The 6,584-nt window shown below is 39.4% G+C and overlaps 1 long non-coding RNA gene across 1 annotated transcript; it reads right to left on the bottom strand.

The window, feature by feature from the left end:
- Positions 1-463: 463 nt before the first annotated feature.
- Positions 464-1,442, bottom strand: LOC146559181 (uncharacterized). The gene is made up of 2 exons (XR_014888302.1): positions 1,304-1,442; positions 464-721 (listed from the first exon to the last, which is right to left on the bottom strand). It is a non-coding gene; the product is annotated as an uncharacterized LOC146559181 (long non-coding RNA).
- Between the last annotated feature and the right edge of the window lie 5,142 nt (positions 1,443-6,584).

The following is a 6,584-nucleotide window of genomic DNA, read 5'->3' as shown; positions in this document are numbered from 1 at the left end:
ATAAAAAATGGACCGTGATGTTACTCATTGTTGAGTGAGCTTCTGTCTAACTAACATGAATTTGGGTTTGATGAGCGACAGTGGAGTGGACAGGTGGAGCTATCTAAGAAATCTAGGAACGCTGCATGCTCATATACACAGCAAATCCATCATGTCCAAATTAACACTGTCGGATTTGATTTCAACACTATTAAAGTGTCTATATGGGTCCACACCAGAGAGTGTTAATTTAACTCTTTTTGGAGAGTTGGTACGTTAACTCTGATTTAGTGTTAAACACCAAATCTGTCTGGAGTTGATAATTTAACACTTGGTGTTAAGAGTTTATATATTAACTCTCAAAGAGTATTTTAGTTTAACTACGTAAGAGTTATCTTCTAATTCATTCTAAAAAGCGGGAATTTTACTGTTCTGAACTTCTAGAAATTTCTTTTGGAAATAAACATTTACTAAAAAGATGCAATGGTTTTTGAAAAACATTTATTCTGAACTGTGCACCACAATTTCAAAACATTTTCTGAAAGATGTAACAGTGTACATGTTCTCACTTTCATTAGAATTTTGTTTATCAAAAGGTCTGACATAGGTGAGCTGGTAAATGCAAATAACAGCATTCTCATCACTTATTTCTTCAATACAATATGCATGTCCTTCATTCATCCCTTTGTGGAACTTCAACGCACTTCTGCTCTCCCCCATATTCCATCTTCACAAGCATATCCTGTGCGGAGATCGAATAAAAATTAGTTGACACTAATTAATGGCACAAATAATCCAGTAAACAATTGCAGCACAGTAAAAAAAAAAAAAAGGAATCCTCTTTGAGCCATTACTTGTGTAAAGTATTTTCCCAAAAGACAAGGACGCAGGCAACAGGTAATACTGAACTAAATGTAAAACCTCAACCTTTTTCATTTTTACCTAAACCGTGTGCACAAAACTCTGGAGGGATCTATGCTAACGTAGAATCCAGTCAGGACGTCTGCTACTGCTGTTTGCTCGCTGCTTTTTTTTTTTTTTTTTTTTTCAGGCTTCAAGTAGCACCATTATACCAACATTTCACATTCTAGACATTGTTTTAGGTGTATTTGACCAAAAGTTTGACTGAAAATTCACATGCAAGCTTTTTTTCAAGGCTGTGGTATTTGCCCGCAAACAATACCTTTCAGCTAGCTAAAACAGAATATTATGCTATCACCGAGCAACATGGCTAATGCCTTTCACACAGCTTTGTCTCAACTCCAAAGAGCCACAGAAGTAAAAGCTAATAACAATTGAAACAATCTTTGAAAAAGTGACTTACCAAGGATGGCAAACAACTCAAATATGTAGAGCAAAATGTTCTGAAACGGCTTCACTTCAGCTTCGATTGGAGCCGTGCTGGGGGCGGAGTCTGTGAATTTACTCTGTTGGTGTCATAGCCCCTGTAGGAGTTCAGAGTTAAGAGGTCAGGAGTTAATGTTTCCATTTTAACACCTCCAGATTTGACAGAGAAACACTCATTTTTAACACTCTATTTTAACTACTATCATTTTACACCTCAGAGTTACATTAAAAGAATGTGACTCTGCTTAGAGTAAAATTAACTCTACTTTTGCAAGGAGACTATTAACACCAAAAAATTTAACACTTTTGAATTTGCTGTGTAGTAGCAATTTGCCAGTAGTGATTCTCTTTTTAGCTCTTTCGGCTCTGAACCGGCTCTTCAGGTTGTTTTGTTGCTTTAATGAATTTATTATTAACAATAATATAAAATTATGCACAAAATGAATTACTAATGTAAAAGAAAGTGGTTTTATTTATCTATGTTTATATATAAATATATACAGTGGCCCCTAGAGACAAAACACATACAAACTCCAAAAAGCATGTACAAACTCCAAAGCACATTTCTAGCGTTAACTGAACTTCCAAAACAGAGCTACTTAAATTACACACCAAATCTGGTCATTGGTACTTCCTGGCTTGTGTAGCCACTAGGTAACAAAAGCTCAACACTGCGCCTAGCATCCTGGAGCACTTCTGTTGTGTTTTGTACGTGCTTCTGAGTTCATACGTGTTTTGGAGTTTGTAGGTGCTTTGTCTCTAGGGACCACCGTAAATATACTTTTATTTATTCACTCCACATAAAATGTAAAAAATAAATCATATAATACAAAAAACAACTATTTACATTTCAACTATTAACTATTTAAATTTTCAGCTTTTTCATTTTAAACAAATTTAAAGTGAAACAACACAAAACACTGCAAACCACAACACAATTAAATATAAATTAAAATATGAAAACTAAAAGAAGATGCATATTCTCTGTCATATGGGCCTGCATGAATAAACTTTCTGAATCCTTTATCATCTGCAACTGAAAATAGTTGTGGATGATTACTATACCTTTCTAATGTGTGTCTCCCCTCTTCCCAATGCAAAGCACAAGGCTCGCGTGCGGAGTGAAGCGGGAAAAAAGTGCGAGAGAGAGGGTGAGAGAAAGAAAAATAAACCCCACGGCTCTCGTCGTTCACTTCAAAGATTCGGCTCTAAGAGCCGTTTTGTGACCGACACATTTGCCAGTAACAAAGTAGGTCTGCCCTTAAACACACTGTGCTTTATCCTCCTTTTTGACTCAAACTGGGGCCATAAAATTGCATCATACTGTGTTTAACAAGACTTGAAAATAGAAATTGAGATCATAATCCACCTCTTAAGTATTTACTTACCTCATAGAAAAAAAAAAGTAAGGGTATTTTGTCAGATTACTAGAATCCAACTCCTGCTAAAAGCAGGAGTTGGACCTGTTGGTTGTTAAATAGAATGCAGGTTTAAGGTACTTTCACATTGGCTTCACTTTTCAGATCAGGAAGCTACATCAATCTTGGAACTGGTGGAACTGGTGAGGAAAATGTGTCCATTTGTTGAACCTCATATTTAAGAGGAACATTGCGTTTTCCTGAACATGGAAGAGTGATCCAGCTCTTTTTCCTGATGAATGTATTTGAGGGTGCGTGGGATTGTGCGCAACCAGTTTATATGTGTTTTGAGTTGGACAAAGCATTCGACAGTCTATCACGGTATCCCGTGAGGAGTTTGTGATTATGGGGTATTCTCCCTGTTATTATGGGCTATCTGGTCACTGTACGTTAGTGCGAGCTGTTATGAATAGGAAGGCTCCTGAATGCCTTGGGTGTTTCAGACATGTCCAGTTAGAAGAAGCAGACCTAGGAGATAATGTTTCTGGTCTGTTCCTGTTTCTGGCTTTGAACAGCTCAGTATCCCCAATGAATAGCTTTTATTTGCTAACTTCATACAAGTCCTGTTTACTGCACTTTTGAAAACACATTGTTTGATGAAAACACATCAAACTATTTTCATAATGCTTCTCAAGCATCTTGGAGAACTGCATCAGTGTCATCTGTCTTTTCATCTAGTCCCACACCAGCTCTGTGATATTGTGATCCGGTGTTCTGAGAAACCATCCTACTCTGACAAAACGTCCTACCCGTATTGTAATTTGACGGTGACTTGCGATTAAACCTAACCCTACACCTAACCATAACCATAACCTTAAGAAGTATTCCGGATGGGTGAGAGAAAAAGTAGTTAATTTGGCCTTGGTGTTGTGCGCATGTGCAGAAACATTGGGTAGGATGTTTTTCCAGGTAGGATGGATTCCCAGAACACCGGGCTTTGTTGTTAAGTGTTTTAAGGTTTCTTGTCCTTCCTGTGGGTGGAGATAGTTTTTTGTATTGCTTGGCTGCTGTAGAGTCACAAAATTATTTGAAGACCACAAAGATGTCTATCTTGGTGGTACTGGATATGAATTTAAACATAAGATAATTACTTAGCGCTGTATATTCTTATATGTCTTCATATTTACCCATTAAGTCACCAAAGAATCCTGTTACTGTATAGGCCTATTATTCCAGTTCATAACTAATTTTATAACCAGTTAGGAGACAAGTCTGAAAATGCCTCCTTCTTCCTTTGATCCTCTCTAACATCCGCAGTGCTAATTGAGGTTTGAGGTGGGTTGGTTTGATGACATTACTACAGCGGTCCATTAATATTGCAAAATATGTAAAGATCACCTATTTTTATCCTTGGGAGACAGATTGCAGTAATTATTTTGGACATCTGTTGGGGTTAGGAGTTTGTGGAACCTGATTTTGACTCTCCCTGTACTCATTTAGACTGGCCTGAGGCCATCATCATTGTTTTAGATGACGGGCCTGCTCTCATCTTTTCCACACGTTCATTAAAGTCATTTGCAGATCATATGGTGGAGAGAAGCTCAACAGCTTGAGAGGCGATGCAAGACGAAGCGTTTTGTCTTTTGTCTGGAAGTGAGGTTTATTAATGAGTAGAAAGGACATGGCAAACAGGGACAATATCTCCTTTTGCAACATACATTCTCTGATATCATATGTAATGATTAATGTGTGCCAATACTCTATATAAACATTAGATGTGATGAAAATTTAGACTTATTTAATGGTTTGGCTCTGATTTGTACCCATTATTCCTTCTGCACACATACACTCACCATTGATTTTGTTAGGTACACCTAACAAATACATTTAGGGGGGTTTGTGGGTTAATTGGTGATTCTAAATTGCCCATAGATGTGAATGTTGTCTCTATGTTTTAGCCCTGTGACAGGCTGGCAGCTTGTCCAGGGTGTACCCTGGCTCTCATCTATGGTAGCAGGGATAGGCTCCAGCAAAAAATTGATTTAAGTGACTCTGAACGTGCTGTGGTTGACCTAAAAACACGAAAGCATGGATCCATTGTGCCTTATAACAAAGGTTCATGCTGTTTCTGATATTTTTGGCTGCAAAGCAGCATGAAGCTACACAGCATCAAACCTAAAATTATAGTTTGGTACCTAATTTAAACTGGTTCTGGTGACCTGTCCAAGATGTACCCTGCTGGTCATCCTGTGACCGCTGGAACAGGCTCCAGCACCAGCACTTTCTGCTGTTCTTTATCCCACTTTCATAGCAGGAAAACCAAGAAAACTTCATCCAGCATTGATATTCAACTGACATATGAGTGTGTCCCTATCTTCAGCATGTACTTACATTGAGATTTGCAGTTTATATCTTAAGAATAAACCCATGTACACAAACATACACAACACAAAACAAACATATAAAGTCTAAGGACAAGGGGCAGACAGAATTTCTTTATGGACAGAATTTCTAGGCGTGACAGATGGATTGGTGTTGCGGGTGCAGTTATGTGGACGCTGCACCGGTCTGCTGTGGTGAAGAGAGAGCTGAGTGCAAAAAAAAAGCTCTCGATTTACCGGTCAGTCTACATCCCTACCCTCACCCATGGTCACGAGCTGACACGGTTGCCTCCTGGGCACCTCCTGGGTGAGATGTTCCGGGTATGTCCCACCAGGAGGAGGCCCCAGGGCAGACCCAGGACAAGTTGGAGAGATAATATCTCTCGGCTGGCCTGGGAAAGCCTTGGTGTTCCCCCAGACAAGCTGGAGGAGGTGGCTGGGGGTCTGGGCTTATCTGCTTAGGCTGCTGCCCCCATGACCTGGATAAGCAAAAGAAGATGGATGGATGGATGGATGGATGGACAGGCAGAGAAACATATAATGCACAAACAATCATTATGATATATTTTCAGAATTAGAAGCTGTGCAAGTGTGATTGCAGAAACATTCAGATAACACTTTATGTAATCAGATTACATAAAGGGATTATGTAATCAGAAGATGGGACTTCATAAGTTTTTGGCTTGTTCAACTGGTAAGCAACACAGAATGTGAAAACCTGTGTTTTTCTAAGACCTATGTTACAGTAAGCTGTGGTCTGACGCTGCACTGTATTTAAATGTAAGCAGAGAACAGAGATAACCTGGCTGTTTGTGGTGGTGACAGCAAAAAGAAAAAGTTGTTATACTGCTGCTCCCTGCTCTTTGTTAAGGAGGACCACTCCACCTTTTCACATTAAGGGACATCACGTGTGATGAAACTGTGCACTGGAATATACAACAAGACGCTTTAAGGTGGTGGCAGAAGAATGCATATGAACAATATCACCATAATCAATAGAACACAACATAATCAAAGATCCTCTGTTTCTCCAGAGCTTAGTGGTTCTCATATAAAGCCCCCAGTAGGGGATGGGACAGCTTGAGACAGCAGCAACAAGAACCTGGGACATAAGAACTGTCTCTTGGTCATTTCTCTGCTTTTCATTTAATCAGCCAGGCAGCTCTACAAAGCTCTACAATGCCGTCTCGTCCTCATTTTACTGCATGAGACTAAATCTGCTGAGCTTTTTTATCAAGATCTCCTTCTTATCTGCAGCCCCAAGAGCCTGAAGCTGGCAGAAAGCTTCTGTTTCATCACTCGCCTTGTGTTCTGCGTGCTGTCGTGGGCTCTCTGAAGAAAAGGATGGCTACATTTTTCTTCAGCTGAGGGGGCTGCTCTCTCTAAACAGGCATTCTCTGTCTGATCACAGCACAAACGATCACTTCTTTTAACAGAATGGATATCCTGTTCACGCCCTAGTTTTTTCCCCCTTTTTTAAAGGTGGAATGCGCTTGATCATCCAGATCATTTTGATCAA

This window comes from Mchenga conophoros, linkage group LG14 (genome assembly GCF_057382185.1).
Source record: "Mchenga conophoros isolate Kocher_MC1m ecotype Shallow Benthic linkage group LG14, M_conophoros_male_GT1.1, whole genome shotgun sequence".
In the NCBI taxonomy this organism is placed as follows: domain Eukaryota; kingdom Metazoa; phylum Chordata; class Actinopteri; order Cichliformes; family Cichlidae; genus Mchenga; species Mchenga conophoros.
Note: the sequence above shows the minus strand (reverse complement) of the source record. Positions and strands in the feature narration are given on the sequence as shown.